The sequence below is a fragment of the Hyperolius riggenbachi genome, chromosome 5 (genome assembly GCF_040937935.1).
Source record: "Hyperolius riggenbachi isolate aHypRig1 chromosome 5, aHypRig1.pri, whole genome shotgun sequence".
Lineage (NCBI taxonomy): Eukaryota > Metazoa > Chordata > Amphibia > Anura > Hyperoliidae > Hyperolius > Hyperolius riggenbachi.
The window spans coordinates 93597907-93619139 of NC_090650.1; the positions used below are offsets into that span (position 1 = coordinate 93597907).

Sequence of the window (21233 nt, forward strand, 5' to 3'; positions counted from 1 at the left end):
CTAGAGGAGAGGTCATTAGTGCACAGACTGCTCTGAAAGACTCATTTTGAATGCTGAATGTTGTGTAATCTGCACATATTATAGAATGATGCAATGTTAAAAAAAAAACACTATATACCTGAAAATAAAAATATGAGAATATTTTCTTTGCTGCAAATCTTCTAGTAATTATTCATAGTACACAACCAATTCACTATATCATATTTTTTTTTTCGCTTCAGTGTCTCTTTAAGCATAGGGAAAATGGAAAATTGTTACTTACCTATCTGTAATTTTCCTTTCCCGATGCTTATATGTCATCACACCGGTCCCTCCCTTCATGTGAGCTTCGATGATCGAGGTTTACATAGACTGGGGGGGTGCCGGCTTAGTTTAAATTTATAATAGTATGATCCTATGGGGGAGAGGGGGCGGGGCAACTATCCCCAGTGTGATGACATATAAGCAATAAGCATCAGGAAAGGAAAATTACCGATAAGTAAGTAACAATTTTCTGTTTTCCTAGCAGAAAATGGCTTCTGAGAACACGAAAGAGATAAAAAGAGGAATTTCTTATCAGTGAGGGTCACACTGTAGTCACTTCCTGTCAGGACTGAGTCAGCCACTAGCATATCTGATATTTAACTCTTTCAGGCAGAGAAAGAAGAAAAGGAACACAGCATAGTTATTTGTGTGCTAGGCACTGTACATACACATGTCTATCTCATCATGTCACATGTCACTTCGGGTATCCTTTAATGCAGAAAGTCACACTGCAATAGTAAGTTTATGCAACGTTCAGACTGCATGCGGTGCATTGGGATCCAACACACTACAGTGTTTATAACACATGCGTTAACAGAGCCATTATGCAGACTTTTTATTGACCGTATGAAACATAAAGGTTGCATAACATTCGGTTACGTTTCTGTTTTTACTGGGAACGCAATGCATCTTCTACTGTGAACACGTACAAGGAATGTTGCCCAGCGAGGTTCAGTATCAGTAACAAAATTTAAGTAGACTAAGGATTAATGAGTATACATATAAAGTTTTGTTTGTTTGTTTTTTAAAAAGTAAACCTGTAATAAAAAAAAAAGAAAAGAATAAATAGATAATTTCTTTAGTAGAGGGAAGCCTCTGGACAAGCAAAAGGCTTTCAGATCCATCCCTCTGAACATATCTGACAAAAGCTTGTTGGGAATGTTCTTGTGGCCATGCTCCCCTCCGTCTACAAGTGCAGCCATATTCCACACTCCCGAGTAAACCCGTGCTCCTCTCCGACTACACGTGCATCCATACTCCACACTCCCGAGTACGGCCGTGCTCCCCTCCGACTACACGTGCAGCCGTACTCCACACTCCCGAGTAAACCCGTGCTCCTCTCCGACTACACGTGCAGCCGTACTCCACACTCCCGAGTACAGCCATGCTCCACTCCAAATACAAGTGCAGCCGTACTCCACACTCCCGAATAAAGCTATGCTCCTCTCCGACTACAAGTGCAGCCGTACTCCCCACACCGGAGTACAGCCGTGCTCTCCTCCAACTACAAGTGCAGCCGTACTCCACACTCCCAAGTACGGCCGTGCTCCCCTCGAACTACAAGTGCAGCCGTACTCCACACTCCCGAGTATGGCCGTGCTCCCCTCCGACTACAAGTGTAGCCATACTCCACACTCCCGAGTACAGCCGTGCTCCCGAACTCCACACTCCCGAGTACGGCCGTGCTCCCCTCCGACTTCACGTGCAGCCATACTCCACACTCCCGAGTACGACCGTGCTCCCCTCCGTCTACAAGTGCAGCCATACTCCACACTCCCGAGTATGACCGTGCTCCCCTCCGTCTACAAGTGCAGCTGTACTCCACACTCCCGAGTACGGCTGTGCTCCCCTCCATGTACAAGTGCAGCTGTACTCCACACTCCTGAGTATGGCCGTGCTCCCCTCCGACTACAAGTGCAGCCATACTCCACACTCCCGAGTACGGCCGTGCTTCCCTCTGTCTACAAGTGCAGCTGTACTCCACACTCCCAAGTATGGCCGTGCTCCCCTTCGACTACAAGTGCAGCCATACTCCACACTCCCGAGTACGGCCGTGCTCCCCCCGGTCTACAAGTGCAGCCATACTCCACACTCCCGAGTATGGCCGTGCTCCCCTCCAACTACAAGTGCAGCCGTACTCCACACTCCCAAGTCCGGCTGTGCTCCTCTCCAACTACACGTGCAGCCATACTCCACACTCCCGAGTACGGCCGTGCTCCCCTCCGTCTACAAGTGCAGCCGTACTCCACACTCCCGAGTATGGCCATGCTCCCCTCCGACTACAAGTGTAGCCATACTCCACACTCCCGAGTACGGTCGTGCTCCCCTCCGACTACATGTGCAGCCATACTCCACACTCCCGAGTACAGCCGTGCTCCCGAACTCCACACTCCCGAGTACGGCCGTGCTCCCCTCCGACTTCACGTGCAGCCATGCTCCACACTCCCGAGTACGACCGTGCTCCCCTCCATCTACAAGTGCAGCCATACTCCACACTCCCGAGTATGACCGTGCTCCCCTCCGTCTTCAAGTGAAGCTGTACTCCACACTCCCGAGTACAACCGTGCTCCCCTCCGTCTACAAGTGCAGCTGTACTCCACACTCCCGAGTACAGCCGTGCTCCCGAACTCCACACTCCCGAGTACGGCCGTGCTCCCCTCCGACTACACGTGCAGCCATACTCCACACTCCCGAGTACGACCGTGCTCCCCTCCATCTACAAATGCAGCCATACTCCACACTCCCGAGTACGGCCGTGCTCCCCTCAATCTACAAAAGGAAGGCCATACTCCACACTCCTGAGTACAGCCGTGCTCCCGGTCTCCACACTCCCGAGTACAGACGTGCTCCCCTCCATCTACGAGTGCAGCCATACTCCACACTCCCGAGTACGGCCATGCTCCCCTCCGTCTACAAGTGCAGCTGTACTCCACACTCCCGAGTATGGCCGTGCTCCCCTCCATCTACGAGTGCAGCCATACTCCACACTCCCGAGTATGGCCGTGCTCCCCTCCGTCTACAAGTGCAGCCATACTCCCCACTCCGGAGTACAGCCGTGCTCTCTTCCTACTACAAGTGCAGCCATACTCCACACTCCCAAGTAAAGCTGTGCTCTTCTTCGACTACAAGTGCAGCTGTACTCCCCACTCCGGAGTACAGACGTGCTCTCCTCCAACTACCAGTGCAGCCGTACTCCACACTCCCAAGTACGGCCGTGCTCCCCTCCAACTACTTGTGCAGCCGTACTCCACACTCCAGAGTACAGCCATGCTCCCCTCCAAATACAAGTGAAGCCGTACTCCACGCTCCCGAGTAAAGCTGTGCTCCTCTCCAACTACAAGTGCAGCCATACTCCCCACTCCGGAGTACAGTCGTGCTCTCCTCCAACTACAAGTGCAGCCGTACTCCACACTCCCAAGTACGGCCGTGCTCCCCTCCAACTACACGTGCAGCCGTACTCCACACTCCCGAGTACAGCCATGCTCCCCTCCAAATACAAGTGCAGCCGTACTCCACACTCCCGAGTAAAGCTGTGCTCCTCTCCAACTACAAGTGAAGCCGTACTCCCCACTCTGGAGTACAGCCGTGCTCCCCTCCAACTACAAGTGCAGCCGTACTCCACACTCCCAAGTATGGCCGTGCTCCCCTCCAACTACAAGTGCAGCCGTACTCCACACTCCCAAGTACGGCCGTGCTCCTCTCCAACTACACGTGCAGCCATACTCCACACTCCCGAGTACAGCCGTGCTCCCGAACTCCACACTCCCGAGTACGGCCGTGCTCCCCTCCGACTACTCGTGCAGCCATACTCCACACTCCCGAGTACGACCGTTCTCCTCTCTGTCTACAAGTGCAGCCATAATCCACACTCCCGAGTACGACCGTGCTCCCCTCTGTCTACAAGTGCAGCTGTACTCCACAATCCCGAGTATGGCCGTGCTCCCCTCCGTCTACAAATGCATCCATACACCACACTCCCGAGTACGGCCGTGCTCCCCTCAATCTACAAAAGGAAGGCCATACTCCACACTCCTGAGTACAGCCGTGCTCCCAAACTCCACACTCCCGAGTACAGCCGTGCTCCCCTCCATCTATGGGTGCAGCCATACTCCACACTCCCGAGTACGGCCGTGCTCCCCTCCGTCTACAAGTGCAGCGGTACTCCACACTCCAGAGTACGGCCGCGCTCCCCTCCATCTACATGTGCAGCCATACTTCACACTCCCGAGTATGGCCGTGCTCCCCTCCGTCTACAAGTGCACCTGTACTCCACACTCCCGAGTATAGCCGTGCTCCCGCACTCCACACTCCCGAGTACGGTCGTGCTCCCCTCCAACTACATGTGCAACCATACTCCACACTCCCGAGTACAGCCGTGCTCTCGAACTCCACACTCCCTAGTACGGCCGTGCTCCCCTCTGACTACTCGTGCAGCCATACTCCACACTCCCGAGTACGACCGTGCTCCTCTCCGTCTACAAGTGCAGCCATACTCCACACTCCCGAGTACGACCGTGCTCCCCTCTGTCTACAAGTGCAGCTGTACTCCACAATCCCGAGTATGGCCGTGCTCCCCTCCATCTACAAATGCAGCCATACTCCACACTCCCGAGTACGGCCATGCTCCCCTCAATCTACAAAAGTAAGGTCATACTCCACACTCCTGAGTACAGCCGTGCTCCCAAACTCCACACTCCCGAGTACAGCCGTGCTCCCTTCCATCTACGAGTGCAGCCATACTCCACACTCCCGAGTACGGCCGTGCTCCCCTCCATCTACAAGTGCACCTGTACTCCACACTCCCGAGTATAGCCATGCTCCCGCACTTCACACTCCCGAGTACGACCGTGCTCCCCATTGTCTACAAGTGCACCTGTACTCCACACTCCCAAGTACGGCCATGCTCCCGCACTCCACACTCCTCCACAAGAAAAGTAATCCCATTCAAGTTCACTGCTTCGGTGTACCAGAATGGGATCTTCACTAAAATCATACTTCCCAACTTTTTGAGAAAATAAAGATGGGACCTCTGGAACTACCTCTGTGCTGTGTCTGATCCTGCTGCCCTAAAATGTACACATGTACAGTCCGAACCTGTGCTGCCTGCGCGATTTCCTATTCTATTACGATGCGGGCAGCGGGCGATATCTCCACAGCCATTTCACCTACACTCTTCAAATTTTGAGGGTATGGAGGGGCATTCATGTAAAAAAAGGCGTTAGCTGGTAGTAGAATCTTGCTAAACTTAGCGGTATTCTACTACAACTATCCATAGTGGAATATCGGTATTATGTACCGATATTTTACTATTGCTAAACCTGACTCTACTCCCCCCTGGTGGTGCTAACCCTGACTCTCCCCCCCCCCACGCCTAAACCTACCCCCGTTCCCCAACCCCTGGTGGTGCCTAACCCTACCCGCAAACAGCATAAGCAGCTCTAGGGAAGCACGATCAGACAGATACTGCATCAGTCTTCTAGTGTTGTGCGGATCATGAACGATTCGGATCTTTGATCCGAATTTATTTTGTGAGTCGAATCATCCGAATCATCAAAATGAGTGATTCGGATCGCAAAAGGGGCGGGGCCAGGAGCGACACGCCCCCTCTCAGCGGGCATCGGGGTCCTGGAAGCAGAGCAGAGATGGATCGCTCTGTTGGAGGGGACCAAGGGACAGGTAGATGAGAGAGAGGGGACATGGGTGCCACTGCCAGATATGTGTAGAGCAAACATACTGGCTATAACGTGCTGCTGATTATAGGCTGTCTGTTCCGTAGTTGTGCACAGTCAACACATTGGAAGCTTTTGGCTCAGCTCAGCTCAGCTCAGTAACTTTGCAGGCACTGTGATTGCAGTGCAATATATTCCTCCTGCACTGCTCTATACAGCTGCACTTTACTTCTGGGAATGCTTTGGGGAATGGGAGTTGGGAGTACACAGATGAACATGTAGGTGAAATATATGTAAAGCATATGACTGCAGCATGTGGGTATTGTGTGCAAACAAACATTTCTGCTCTCTGCTCGTCCCTCCTCCCTTCTCTGTCCACTCCCTGCCCTCTGTCCATCTTCTCCCCTTCTCTGTGTGTCCACCCCCCTCCCCTTCTCCTGTCCTGCTAGTCATTTCACCCCTAATGCTTCAGTGGTAAAATGATCCGAGATTCGGATCAAAGATCCGGATCTTTTCAATGATCCGATTCGAATCATCCGGATCATTGAAAAGATCCGAACTTCCCATCTCTACAGTCTTCGGAAAACATTAATCACAATAAATTCCAACACGTTCTGTGCATGCTTCCCTTCCCCCCAACATCTCCCTCCCAAGACCATTGACAGCAAGCTTTTTCATTTATGAGGTTATTCTGACACCTGCTGGTCAAGAGTGGAACAGCAACTGAATGTAGCACGTGATGCAAAACTTTCATAACTTCTGAAAGTTTTATAAATACTCAATTACTTCTATTACCGTGTATTAAAATTGTGTATAAGTAAGAGACATTTTAATTTATGTGATTTTAGTGTTCTATTAATGTTTTCCTCTCTTAGTGCCCGGTGAATGGGTGGGTGCAGCAGACGTCACTGTACATCCTGCTCTTCTAGGAAGACGAGACGCCGCCCAGTCTCAGTCTGCAGGGTGAGAAGCATGAGGTAGGTGGTGGGCTGCCGAGCGCTGCATAGCTTTGCACACGGTAATTGTGTTATGTAATAACTTATGATAGGAGGGAGGGAGAGGGGGGCTTTCCATAGCTGGGAGTATTGTAGTTTGTTGCTGGACTGCTCTGCTTAGTGGCTACGCATGGTTTTACAGGCCCCTGCCTAATGCTGCCAGCAGTCAGTAATAAGTATATAATGTGATACACGTATTCTGGCACAACCAGGCTTGGAATTTGCGGCTGCTGATTCAGATCTTTGCAGCAATCCGATTCAAGATCTGCTGGGTAATTGTCCCACAGATGATCTAGCTTGTAGCCTTCATGAAGCAAGATCCTTCTTATAAGGAGGCCATATTGCCACCCAATACGGCAAACCAGGTCCTTTGCTCCTAGTGTCATAGGGGGGCTTAATATGGCAAATGGGATATATCCCTGTCTGATTTGAATCAATTTGATCAGACAGAACAGAAGATTTGCGTTGATCAGTAGCTAGACCAGTGGTCCTCAAACTAAGGCCCGTGAGCCGAATGTGGCCCCCTGAGGCTTTTCTACCGGCCTACACACACAAAATGTATTATAGATGCGGTCAGCGACCTCTTTAAATATTGGTGGTCTGCATATAGAATAGCAGTGCTGGCACCGCCCATCCTCATGGAAGCCAAAAAGCAATAATTTGCTGATTTCCAAACAAATTCCACATCAGGTGACACTGCTGTCCAATTGGACTGCAGATTGTCATCTTGGTGTGCTTCACTGTCTGGCCTGCAGAGACTTCTACATCATTTTATGTAGTATTAGGGCTCTTTTCCACTATGAAATGCGATCGTGATTCCGATCGCAATCGCGTTTCAATTTCCACCATGCGATTGCGATTGAGCTACTATACTCATTATAGTACAGCTCAATCGCATACAAAACGTGGCAGAACGACGATTGCGATTTGACCAAAATCGCATCGCAATCGGATCGCACTAATGGAAATTGCTGCTGCAGTTTCCATTAGTTTAATGTACCTTGCGATTAGAAGCAAATCGCAGGGTAGTGGAAAAAGGCCCTTACTCTGGCCCCCCAGCAGTCTGAAGTATGTTGACCCGGCCCTCGACCCAAAACGTTTGGGGACCCCCTGAGCTAGACAGAAGCTGTGGTTGATCAATGGGCCTAAAGGTAGCCAGCCATACATCTAGCGATTCTGATTCAATTGACTAAATGATTGATATAGGTATGGTTGATCAAAAGTCAATTGACTAATGCCCCACACACTACAAATGATATCCTATGTAATTCACCTTCACTAATTGATCTGGCTGATGTTGTCTCCATGCTCCTGAATGCAAAAATTGATTCAGATTCAATTGAACAGTAGCAGATTTCTGTGCAGCCTACTGATATCTTGCTCGATTGACTAAGCTGGTCGATTTGTCAGATCAGCCACTTTTCATCAATAGGTTATGCTGGATCACACTTTAGTTTCTCTGGATTCTATAAAATGATCTAATCAAATGGTTGATCGTACAGCCAAATCCTACATGTATGGCCACCTATAGTGTTGCACTGCAGTTAGATTTTTCAATAGATTTCCTGCTCAGATTCCAGTCAGAGGAATCGATTGCTTTGCTATCCATGTGTATAGCCACCTATAGTTTGTAACTTTTTATGTACATTGCTAAATACCGGTAATATGCTTGGTAAACAAAAAATAGCTGCAAAGTTTCTGTGCAGCGCTCTCCTGGGTTTGGTCAAGTTAGAATTTGTGAATTGGTTAGATTATGTGCTTATTAGTAACTAGGTTCTGGATCAGATTGGGACCAGTGCACACCAAAAAACGCTACCGTAATTGCAAACGCTCAGCACTTTTTTAAAAATGATTATTCTAGGCACATGTGTTCCTAGCAATTTTTGGAGTGTTTTGGTGTAGTTTATATTTTGTTACAGTAGAGCTGTAACTGAACAGCTTCTGTAACAAAAACGCTTGGAAAATTGCTCTGATCTTACGATTTTCCACTCTCCTATACATAGCATTGAGGCTGAATCACCTCAGAAATCAGCAACCATGCTGCAGGACCCGCGTTTGTATTTGGGAAAAAAGCTAATCACTCTGGTGTGCTCCATTCAAATACATTAGCCAAGCACTTTTCAAAGCGCAAGCATTTGAAAAAGCGCGCTTGGTGTGCACCAGCCCTCAGTATGGGCTGTGAGTAGAAGTGTTCTTTCACTCAAGAAGAATGCCCTTGCAGTGTATTATACACCAGAAAGCAGCCAACACATTAGTATCCCTTGCAGTACTGATCTTCTATTGAAAAGTATGGAGCAACACTAAATTGTGCCCCCTGGTGGGCTACTGTGATAATGCATAACACAGCAAATACTTTGTTTCAAGACTGCAAATATATTTAGCTCAGTACATGCAATGATAAAAAGTTGCTAAGGTTTCGTACATACTACATGGTTCTCGGCCGAGGTGACCGATTGGGCTAGACTCTGTTAATCTAGAGTGTGTATGGCAGCTCCGATACATTGGTGAGAGATAAGTACTCTTACAGAGCCTTTACAGTCTGCTGTCACCCAAGTAATCAAGTCCTGATCCCTGTAGGTGCCTGTCCCTGTTTTTACTTTCAATTTACTATTTTATTCTTCAAGAAAAGGCATGAACAGTTTTTGTAGCTACGTAAAGATCTTTAGAGCCATCTCCCACTAGCAGCGATTTTTGCAGCACTTGCCGGTTGCCGTTACCAATGGAAGCAGGGTCAACAGCAGCATTACAAGTTCTGATCAATCGCAAAAGCGCTGCCTGCTGCGATTTTCCAATTATCTTGGAGCATTCACTGTACAAAGCATTTTAAGGCCTTTTGTGATGGCTCTGGAAATTCCGAAGACAATCGCGGTACTTTGCGATTTGGAAATCGTAAGTGATTTCTGAATTGCTACCATGGACTCTAGTGTGTGCCTAGCCTAAGTGTGGTTTTAAGTTCTATGTATGTTTAAGATACGTTCACCTTTAGTTGCAGTTGCAATATTTTGTCAAATATACACAAAACCTCTGCTTTGTACATAACATTGCTTATTTTTCTCCCTAGGACATTCAGCAAGCGGGTGGTGATGAAGCAGAGACCAGTGGTAAGCTGTAATCACATAATTGTAAACACACTACTTTAAAAAAATCCACCCAATGCCATATGATTGCATTGGCGGTGTGGTATACGGGCATCAGAGCGATAATCACTATGCTAAAGGCCTTCTTCGTATCTTTACTTTTCATAATCTCAGCTTTTTACCACCAGTTACCTCTGCTCTTTGGTTGCCAAGCTTCCTTTTCAAGTTTAGGCATGCCTGTCGGGTAATAGTAGATTTGTAGTATTCTTAAAGAGGAAGGCAAAGTAAAATAAAAATCCTAGAAAAATGGGGAAAACTGTCCTGAAAACTATATATAATCCTTTTTACACCTTTAGATGAAGCATGATTCCAGCCTTGCTTCTAATGCTTTGATTCTCAAACCTTTTGTAAACCCGTGGTGAGCATGAGTCGCTGTGCATTCTGGGAGACTCAGAAAATTTATGCCAGAGATGGATGGAACTGCAGATTACAAATTAAAACCCATGGAGGAAGACTCAGGAGTTTTCAGCATATCTCAAATGTAATCCTGCCTGAAGGAGGAAGTGTGGCAGCTGGAAATTTGTTGGGTGTGGGTGGGATGTCAACACCAGCTATGCCAATGTCAAGTGCCAGAATTTTCGAAGATGCTGAGAAGGCCTTCCGTATGCACCTCCACATATGCCATCATGTAGTGCTGGGTGGGGTTGCCCTTTTTAAACATTCCAGTTTGTACATAGTCAGTGATGAGATCTGTACTCCTGAATATAATCATACTGATGTATTTTAAGGATTTACCTGAGGCTATGTACATCTGCATGAAGACGACATAAAGTGCATTTATCATATTCAAATCCTATGTAAAATCTATTAGTTTTCATAGTGTGCTTCATAGAACAGTCTTGCACTCAGGATCATTGCTGTTTGTATAACTGAGAGCCAGGTGTGATACTGGAACTGCATCTCTTCCTTAACCTCCCTGGCGTTCCGATTAATTGCGGCGCACGGCCACGGGAGGGTTTTTATAGCTTTTTGGTTTTTTTTAACATGTAGCTAGCTACATGCTTCTCCCTTCGCTTTCCCACCCACCCCTCCGATCGCCGCCGGTGCAAATACCCAACAGGAAATCCCGTTCTGAACGGGATTTCCTGTATGGGCTTCCCAGTCGCCATGGCGTCTATCGGATTGACGTCAGGGGGAGTCCCGATTCACCCAATAGCGCAGCCTGGCAGTGAATGACCAGGCTGCGCAAGGGGGGGGGACTCTTTCGCGGCGGAGCGGTGGCGATCAGAGCAAACACGCAGCTAGCAAAGTGCTAGCTGCGTGTTTGAAAAAAAAATGTGCAAATCGGCCCACCAGGGCCTAAGCAATACTCGGCGGCGTTACTGAATGAGCTAAGCTCGTCCGTAACGCCCAGGAGGTTAAAGCTGATCCAAAATCACACAGCAAATCTAGCTGCAAACGGCTTCAATCGTTTGATTATTTATTTCTGTGATACAATGAGGGCAGCCATGTTCTGTTTGTCACATTACACACAGGCAAGCTGATGGCATCTCCAGCCCTCAGCCTGTGACTCATTCAATCCCCTCTCCTCCTCCCCTCTGCCTCTGAAATCTCTGGCTAGTAACCTCCTCCTACCCAGACTGAGCTCCCATAAGCCCTTGCTACCATTGGACTGAGTGCCTTGGCACTCTGGAAAAGCTGTGGGCGTTGCTTGTTTAGTTTATAGGGAATTAGAGTATTAAAACAAAGTATTTGGCTTGAGGAATGCCCTATAAACTATATAAAAGGAACACAATTATGCAGTGAGTAAAAGTTTATCTTGGATCCATTTTAAAGTGAACCCGAGGTGAGAGTGATATGGAGGCTGCCTTATTTATTTCCTTTTAAACAATACTAGTTAACTGGCAGTCCTGCTGATCTATTCGGCTGCAGTAGTGAACTGAATTGCACCAGAAACAAGCATGCAGCTAATCTTCTCGGTTCTGGCAACCCCTGACCTGCAGCATGCTTATTCAGGGTCTATGGTTGAAAGTATTAGGGCTAGTTCACACTGGGTGCTTTGGTAGCACTTTGCTGATCGCCGGCGATCAGCAAAAACCTGTTTCACTGTACAGGAAAGCGATTTAGGAGTGATTGCGTTTTGTGATTCTATAGCATTGAAGAGCAATCGCTCCAAAAATGCATCAGCAAATCACTGATCACTGGCGATCGCTTCAGTGTGAACACTACCATTGACTTGCATTAGCAGCAGCATTTTGCTGATCGCCAGTGATCAGCAAATTGCTGAAAAATCACCCAGTGTGAACTAGACCTCAGGAGCAGAGGACCAGCAAGTGCAGTCAGGCATCTGATATTGCTTAAAAGGAAATAAATATGGCAGCCACCATATTTTTACTTCTGGTTCCCTTTAGAGGACAAATTAAGTGAGCGGGATTAGTGGGGTGCCATATTTATTTCCTTTTAACTCATACCAGTTGCCTGGCTATCCTGCTGCTCCCCCGCCTCTAATACTTTTAGCCACAGACCTTAAACAAGCATGTGGCAGATCAGGTGTTTCTGACATTGAGGAACGAGAGCTGCAGCCCCCTTTACAGCTATAAGTTGGGAAATTTTTGACTGACTCAAGTATACGGCAACCCCCACAATCTTATACTTGAGTCAGTCCTAAATTTCTTAGATGAGTATATAAGATATATTTTTAATTTTAGCAGCTGTATAATTTAATTAATCTCCTGTCTAAGTTCAGTGAATTCATATTTTGACAGAATTTTCTGATTTTTATTTTTAGTACGTGTGGGGATTCATAGCGTATTTATAATGGAGGGTCCAGATGTACAGAGTGGTAAGTATAAAGCTACATACAGGCTTAAAATTCTTGGCTCCAGAAATGTATTTTCGCGGTCACTACTTTTCACAGCAGTTTTTATAAGGAATCCCCAACAGACACAACGCTCATCTCCTTACTGAGGGGTATGCTCTGTTCTATGGATGGGGAAGTAGTGAGGCTGCTGCTCTGCAGAGATTTCCTTTTTAAAGTTCTGCAGGAACAATAGTGAATGGGAATAATGATCTTTCCATGCTGATTTTTTAAAAAAAAAAATTGGGAACACTGGTATACACAGATTTTTTTTTTTTTATACCAAAACAATCAGGAACAAATGTTTTTGAAGGAGTCTGGTGTGTAGTTGCATCTGATGTCTCTGAGGACAGTGGAGTGCTCCAGTAGCCAGTGATGATAATTGTAGTACACCTGACAGGAGATAATCTCCAATGGAAAATATTAAGGATTTATCTGAGGCTACTCATGGACTAAAGCTTAATTTAAAGGGCAAATGAAGCAAGAGGGATATGGAGGCTGACATATTTCCATTTTAACAAGGCACATTGCCTGGCTGTCTTGCTGATCCTCTGCCTCCAATACTTTTAGCCACAGACCCTCAACAAGCATGCTGTTTCTGACATTATTGTCAGATCTGACAAGATTAGCTGCATGCTTGTTTCTGGTGTGATTTAAACACTTCAGCAGCCAAATAGATCAGCAGGGCTGCCATGCAATGCGTATTGTTTAAAAGGAAACTTCAGTTCTCCTTTAAAGGAAGGATGAGGGCAAAGTTCCCACTACATGCTTTGTTTTGCATGTGAGCATTCACATGCAAATGTACACATAGAAATAAAAATACATGCATTTTTGTATGTGGCTAGCATATTGGACAATTGCTTTCTGTGTAATACTTTATATTCTTGACTATAAACTGAGGTATGTCGTTTTTCCTTCATATGCAAAAATAGTTTGACTCGAACTATAACCCCCCATATCACTTCTCTGGTGGTCTAGTGGGCTCCCCGCCTTCCCAATACAGCGTTTTCTGGTGTCTAATGATCCACCCCTCCCACCCCCATACAGTAAACCTGGTGTCTACTGGTCCTCTCTCCCTTCCCTGTAAAGTTCCCTGGTGTCTAGTGTTCTTCCCTCCTTCCCCCATACAGAGTGTACCTGTGTGTCTTGTGGTTCTTCTGCATGTGGTGATGGATTTTAGCTTGCCATGTATGTGATTGAATAAAGCAGTTTGTTTCCACTGACCTGGTGCGGAATCCACTTTCTATTGCACTGTATCTTCTTACACTGCACTGGCAACAGTGGTGGTGGAAAGGCAGTTTACCCAATCCGAGCCAGACCTTCTTGTCTCATCTGATTCAGCCTTTAGTGTTTAGCAGAGAAGGACAAGGAATTGCAGTCAGCCTGTCTGGCCCAGGATTGGGGAAGTTGCATTTCCACCACACAAGTTGCCAGTACACTCCGCAAGGGGACAATGGAAGGGAAAGGGGACAATGGAAGGGAGGGAGCCGAGACTTGTAGTTCCACATTTTTATAAAGGCTGTGACAATACACAGCATGGCTTATGATTCTACTTGCAGCTTGTTACTATTACATGTGCATTTATAGGCAATCCAGTAGTAATGTATGCACAAATGGTTTCTCATTTGCTTTTGTTTGTACTTAGGTTAACTGCAGTGTCGTGAATCTGATGAACAGGATCTCCTGGGACAATGTGGTCACTGCTGATCTCTGAAGAACCCACCGGTCTTTCAAAGGAACAGACCCTTCCCTGGTTGTTCAAATTTAAAGCAAATCTGAAGTGAAAAAAATCACTTCCCGTTTCATACATACCTATGTAGAGGAAAGGCTGTGGATAACATGGAGATTTTCCGGTCCTTGGTCCATCCTGTCATTCTGCGCTGCCCCCGGTTGAAGTTACTTGTACCTCTAGGTCTTCGGTGCTCTTTTGAAACTGAGACACAGAGTAGTTCAAAGACGAGCACATCTGCACTGCGCATGCACCAGCATGGTACAAATGTGCTAGTCTTTAGAACTACTCGGGGGATACAGGAGTGCTGAAGAGCTACTCAAGTTCAACAGGGGATGAAATGGGATGGAGTGAAGGCTGGGAAGGCTCTGTAGTATAGACTTCCCTCTATGTAGGTAGCATTGGAGTTTTTAGAACTTTAATTCACATGATTAGGTAAGTATTGGTGATGTGTAAAATGGCTTTTGATTATTGAGAAATAAATCTGCCTTCAAAACTTACGGAAAAAAAAGTTGGCATAGTAAAATAAAACATCCATAACGTGAAGAGCATTTAACGTATTAATTGCTGTACAATTACACACCAGAAAGCTTAGTCTATTGTTTGTTTTTTTCACTCAACACACCTGTGTAAAGCCATATTTGCACACAAGGGTAACTAGATAATAATGTAAGGCTCCCTCACTATAACATACAAACACCCTAAAAGACATATCCTACATGTTTCACCTCCCCCTTTCCCACCCCAGTAGTCCATCAGGAATGGGATGTAATGCAGGGGTCTTAAACTCACGGCCCGCGGGCCATTTGCGGCCCTTGATGCAATATTTTGTGGCCCTCGCCGGCAAAAGCTTCCTTATAGTTCGCATCAGTGCTCCCAAGTAATCCGCCGCATCCCCAACTCTAAACGAGGGCTGCAGAGCCCCCAAATCGCCCAGGGGGCAATCCGCCGGCATTTCCTGGAAGGGGCAGAGCTTCAGCTCTGCCCCTCCTGACGTCCATTGCGGCGGATAGCCGCTTCTGCCCGCCCCTCTCTGTGAAGGAAGAGTGAGAGGGGCGGGCAGAGGCGGCAATGTGCCGCGATTGTGAAATCCCTTATGCGGCCCAGCCTCATCCTGACTTTGCCTCCTGCGGCTCCCCATGTAAATTGAGTTTGAGACCCCTGGTGAAATGTATAAATACAGCAAAGTGATGATCGATAGTGGTCTGCCAGCCCACTAGCCTGTTTATATAATAATTTTTGTGGTATTTATTTATGAAATTCCTGTAATTACAATGTGTGCACAAACCAATTTTTTTTACCAGTATTTGCACCGTTGGCATTGCACAACTTGCACTACCTAGATAGCCTGCACATATCGCTACTTGAGCTATGTCGGTGGTGAAAATACTGGTAAAATTTATGTGCATGTGATAACTTTACCGGTCTTCCGTGAATATGCTTCTATAGGTTTTATCCCTGATGAAGTCTCATTTGAGGTTGAAACATGTTTAGGGTTGTTTTGATATATTGAGGGAGACCTGCATCATGTGTTAACATAAAATGGGGGCATAGAGGGAGTACAACAAATTAGATAATCTGGTGGTTTATATAGTGTTATCTCTTGTTATATGGACTCTTCACTATGTGGGATTTTTAATGTGCCAGGTTTCTTTTTTTTTTTTTTAGGTGTACCTACACTAAAGGATGATGTGAATATTCCATGTCAATAAAAACTTTTCTCTGCTTAATGTGTGTGATTTTCTTTCTTGCGTTACAGCTTAATAATTGGGTTTCAGAAGACTTTACAGCTGATTCTCATTTGTTCTGTAGATACTAGGTCATCTTAAATCTACATGCCTCTCAGGAAGTACTGGGGTGGTGGGGGAGGGAAATTAATCTGCCATCATGCTGTGAGTGGTCCCAGTGTTTGATACAAAAGATCCCCTTGCAGATATAATCTTTATTTACCAAGTTTGCTGGCATTGTATGTGGTACAGATGTGCAGCTGCTGATCATAAACGCATTGTGAGCAAAAGCCAGCCTTTTGTAGTAGGAGAGAACAGTCCACCAGGAGATGTACCCCTTAAAGAGACTGTAACAAAAATGTTAGCAGTATTTCTCCTATCCTACAAGTTCCTAAGGCTGTTCCATTATGCTCTGGCTTACTGCAGCACTTTCTACTTGCACCATCTCTGTAATAAATCAACTTATCTTTGCCCTGTGGCTGTGTCTGGAAGGCTGCCAACTCTTCAGTAATGTGAACAAGCCCCTCCAGTGCTCTGGTGATGATTATTCCTCACAGACCCACACTGTCAGCTTGTCTGTTCAGTTTATCAGTCTGTTTATCAACCTCAGATAGCAAAGAATAGCTGGCTGAGGAGGAAGCTGCCTGTCATGTTGACAGGAGTGCAGAGCCAAGACTCCAGGCTCTAAACACAGCATGTCATGCTTCGACACAGAGCTCTTTCAAAACTTGCACATAACCTCTGGAGACTGAATTCAATGTGTACTGACTGAATTCTCTGTGTACTCACTGTGTATTAACTGAGTTTACTGCTCTGCTGATGTACTTCCTGTTTTGGTGGCCATCTTTTCTGTTTATAAAACAGTTTTTTTTACCCTCTTAATTGCAGCGGAGCAGCAAAAATATTACAGGGTGCTAGGAGATGACCCCAAACAGCCAGGGATGTTTGTTTATACTTCATTTTGTGAATACAGATTCTCTTTAAGCCCCATCTACACCATACAATTTTTTTTTTTTGTGCAATTTGATTCAATCCGACATGTCCGAATGGGGTTTGCTATGGCAAATTGAATTGAAACCCATTTGGACATGTCGGATTGAATCGAATCGCAAAAAAAAGTATTGTGTAGGTGGGGCTTTATACCTCTCTTTTGATTTTTCAGACTGGATTGATCTGTTGAAATAGGATTCCAACCTATGGCTGGCCAGTCATCTTATACTTCTATACTCTGAACTATAATCTCAGGTGCCTCTATTCTCATGTTGTGCATTTATCTCCACTTTGATCTTGTGGTCACTTTTTATAATAGAAAGGTTAGTTTTATATTTGTGAGAAATAAATACATTTTGGTAATTTTTTTAGATTTCTATGTGTACATAGATGTACATGTATTTTAAGCCTTGGGTAAACACAATTTTGATTGACCTGATCCTATCTGTTTTGCATAAAATTTGCATTGGAATTATTGGCATCCCTCTGACCACTAGATTTGAATAGCAACTGTAGATAGTGTGCACTTTTAATGATGTCCCAATTCCGCCTGCTCTAATTTTTATGAATTGACATGTATTGAGATAATCACCTCACAAGGCGGTCATTTCCCACACTGCTCAGGAATGACAGCTTTTATGAATTGACACTTTGCTAAATGGTAGATAAAGTCAGCTGTTTTGAGCATTACCACATGTGGGAATGCTTTATGAATAGAGGCCAATGTATTTATTCATGAAAGCACAGATGTAATTGTCACACAAGTAAGTGTTTGCGTTTTTCCTATACCTTCCATTGTAGCAAAATAGCCCTAAACATGCTACAGGTAGTGTTTTGCTGAGCAGAAAGCAGATGAAACACGCCGATATGAACTATCCCATAAGGATTCATTGTATAAGCGGTTTTAGGGTGATTTTTAAAATCGCCTGCGCTTCAAAAACAGCAAAAATCTCTAGGTGTGAAAGAACCCTTACTGACCCACTGCCAAACCGGTCTTGCTGGAGGATGTTGCAGGCAGCAGAACATTCCCAACGGCACCTCCAGACTCTTGTTACGTGCTCAGTGCGAACCTGCTTTCATCTGTGAAGAGCACAGGGCTCCAGTGGCGAACTTGGCAATCTTTGTAGTCTGGCAAATGCCAAACGTCCTGTGTGGTGCTTGGCTGTAAGCACAACCCCACCTGTGGACAGCAGGCACTCATACAACCCTCAGGTGAATTAGGGTATTTTAGCGCTAGGTGCCGTCATAGCAGCTGTGCTGTGCACTCCGCATATCGGTAAATACATCTCCCTCCGAGTAGCAACAACTAGTATTTACCACCGCCTGGGTTTTTAGTGGCAGCAGGGAAACCCGTCATCCGGCTCTCCCTGCGCCTAAACTGACTGGCGCTGAGACGCTAATGTACTCCCCTCATGGAGCCGGTTTCTTGCTGGAAGTCATTTTGCAGGGCTCTGGCTGTGGAGCAGTGCTTTTCAGCGCTGCTAGATTTGGGCGCAGCCGGCACCTCCATAGACTACAATAGGAATCATTCCTATTGCAGCGCTCGGTGAGTAACGTCGGCTCCGTCAGAAGATGGAGCCGAGGTTGCTTAACCTCCCTGGCGGTTAATTTTTTTTGCCAAATAGGCAAAAATCCTCTTTTTGTTTGTTTGTTTGTTTGTTTTGTTTTTGTTTCATGTAAAGCTACCAGCGTGGTAGCTACATGAAACACCACTAGAAGGCGCATGTATCCCTCTAGTGCGATTGTCGCCGGCATCAATAGCAAACGGGAACGCGTATATAACGCGCTCCCCTGTTTGGCTTCTCCTGTTGCAATGGCGTCATGGACGTCTTGACGCCTCCGATCCAGCCCATAGCGCTGCCCGGAACTCATTGGTCTGGGCAGCGCAGGGCTCTGGCGGGGGCCCTCTTCTGCCGCTGCGTGCGGGCGATCGCCGCAGAGCGGCGGCAATCAGGCTGTATGTGCGGCTAGCAAAGTGCTAGCTGCGCGTACAGCACTTTAAATGGCCTAAATCGCCCCACCAGGGGCTGAGATATCTTCCTGCGCGGCAGAGGAAGGCAGGAAGGTTAAAAAAAAACAATGATTCGGCCTCCAGCAATCGCTGGAAGCCGAATTATTTCATTCCCCCACTATCCATGGTGGCCTGGAGGAGGAATAGTAATTAACACAGCCTGGACTTGTGCAGAAGCAGGATCAGCCGTATACCGGCTGTATTCTGCGCCCAAGTCTACCGGTGCCGATTTCAAATGTATTCCTCTGGCTGTGCTCCTCTTGTTCCTTCTTGCACAAAGGCAGAGGTAGTGGTCCTGCTGCTGGGTTGTTGAGCTCCTACGGCCTCCTTCATGTCTCCTGATGTACTAGCCTGTCTCCTGGTAGCGCCTTCATACTTTGAACACAACGCTGACAGACACAGCAAACATTCTTGCCACAGCTCGCATTGATATGCCTTTTCTGGATCAGCTGCACCACCTGAGACATTTGTGTGGGTTGTAGACTCCAGTTTAAGTATGGTTGTGAGGTCCTGCTAGCTTTATCTTTCAGGAGAGCTATAGCCGGTGCACTCCTCCAGACCCCTGTTACACCTGATGAAGGGCGGATCCCAAAACATGTAGTGTATGCTGACGTTGCATTAAAGGACTTCCGAGGCCAAAAAGATGAAAATTACACAATACCTTTTATATATCTGAATCCACGGAGGACGTCCAGCGCGTCCGCACCGTACCGCCGTCATTGCTGCCTTTTTCTTTCCCCCCTGGCTCGGCCCGACCCCACTGAACGGGTCGCATAGGCTTCCACTACTAAGATGGCCGCCGCCTTGAGCCGCGGCTGCGCAGTACGCTTTGCCCTTAGTGCGACTGCGCAGCCTTCAGCCCGCCTCCCGCAGCGTACGGACATACGCTTGGGCAGCATTACGGAATCCGTACGCTGCGGGAGGCGGGCTGAAGGCTGCGCAGTCGCACTAAGGGCAAAGCGTACTGCGCAGCCGCGGCTCAAGGCGGCGGCCATCTTAGTGGAAGCCTATGCGACCCGTTCAGTGGGGTCGGGCCGAGCCAGGGGGGAAAGAGAAAGGCAGCAATGACGGCGGTACGGTGCGGAGGACGCGCTGGACGTCCTCCGTGGATTCAGATATATAAAAGGTATTGTGTAATTTTCATCTTTTTGGCCTCGGAAGTCAGGGAACTCGAGGTGAGAGATAATGGAGGCTGCCATTTTTGTTTCCTTTTAAACAATATCTATGGTCTATTTGGCTGCACTAGTGGCTGAAGTACATCCAGAAGCAAGCATACAGCTAATCCTGTCAGTTCTGACAATATTGTCAAACACCTGATCTGCTGCATGCTTGTTCAGGGTCTATGGCTGAAAGTATTAGAGGCAGAGGATCAGCAGGATAGTCAGGCAACTAGTATTGCTTAAAAGGAAATAAATATGGCAGCCTCCATATAACTCACCTCGGAATAACTTTATAGCGACCATAAGTTCAAGCCTGTGGTGTGCCTCCAACCTTCTACAAGACTGGGTTGCAGACTCCATCTCATGCTACTGCTAAGCACCACCAGCATTCAAAAGTGTCCAATACAGCCAGAAAGCATAGGAACTGAGAAGTGGTCTGACCACCACCACCTGCAAAACCACTCCTTTTATTGTGGATGTCTTGCTAATTTTCTATTTTCACCTGTTGTCTATTCCATTTGCAAAACAGCATGTGGAATTGATAGTCAATCAGTGTTGCTAACTGAAGGCTCATACACACGGGGTACGGCCGTCGCCGCAACCACGTGGCACGCGCGTGTTGCGGCGACGGTTCGTCCGTGTGTATGACGCGCGCGCCCCGAACCGTCGCCCGTCGGAGCTGTCGCCAGGCGATTCACATGTTCAATCGCCGGCTACAGCCGTCGCCGCAACATCGCCGGAACTGTCGCTAGCCCCGCATGTGTATGCGGGCTAGTGACAGCTACCCACACACAGTACACGGAGCATCCGGCGGGGGGGAGGAACCTCGGCAACAGCTTCCGCCGCATCGCTAATCCCTCTGCTGCCGTGTGTATGCAGAGGGACTTGGCGACGAGCTGTCGCCGAACTGTCTCCGAACTGTCGCGCACACGCTCCCGTGTGCAGCGACAGCTACAATTGTCCCCCCGTGAGTACTTAGCTTAAGGCCCAGTGC

The 21233-nt window shown here is 47.1% G+C and overlaps 1 long non-coding RNA gene across 2 annotated transcripts; it reads left to right on the plus strand.

Annotated features, from left to right (window-relative positions):
* Positions 1-6593: 6593 nt before the first annotated feature.
* LOC137518315 (uncharacterized) lies at positions 6594-16081 on the plus strand. Of its 2 annotated transcripts, none has more exons than XR_011020785.1 (4): positions 6594-6670; positions 9750-9789; positions 12554-12607; positions 14268-16081. It is a non-coding gene; the product is annotated as an uncharacterized lncRNA (long non-coding RNA). The 2 variants fall into 2 exon arrangements; XR_011020786.1 differs by having other exon boundaries at positions 6651-6711.
* Positions 16082-21233: the final 5152 nt, after the last annotated feature.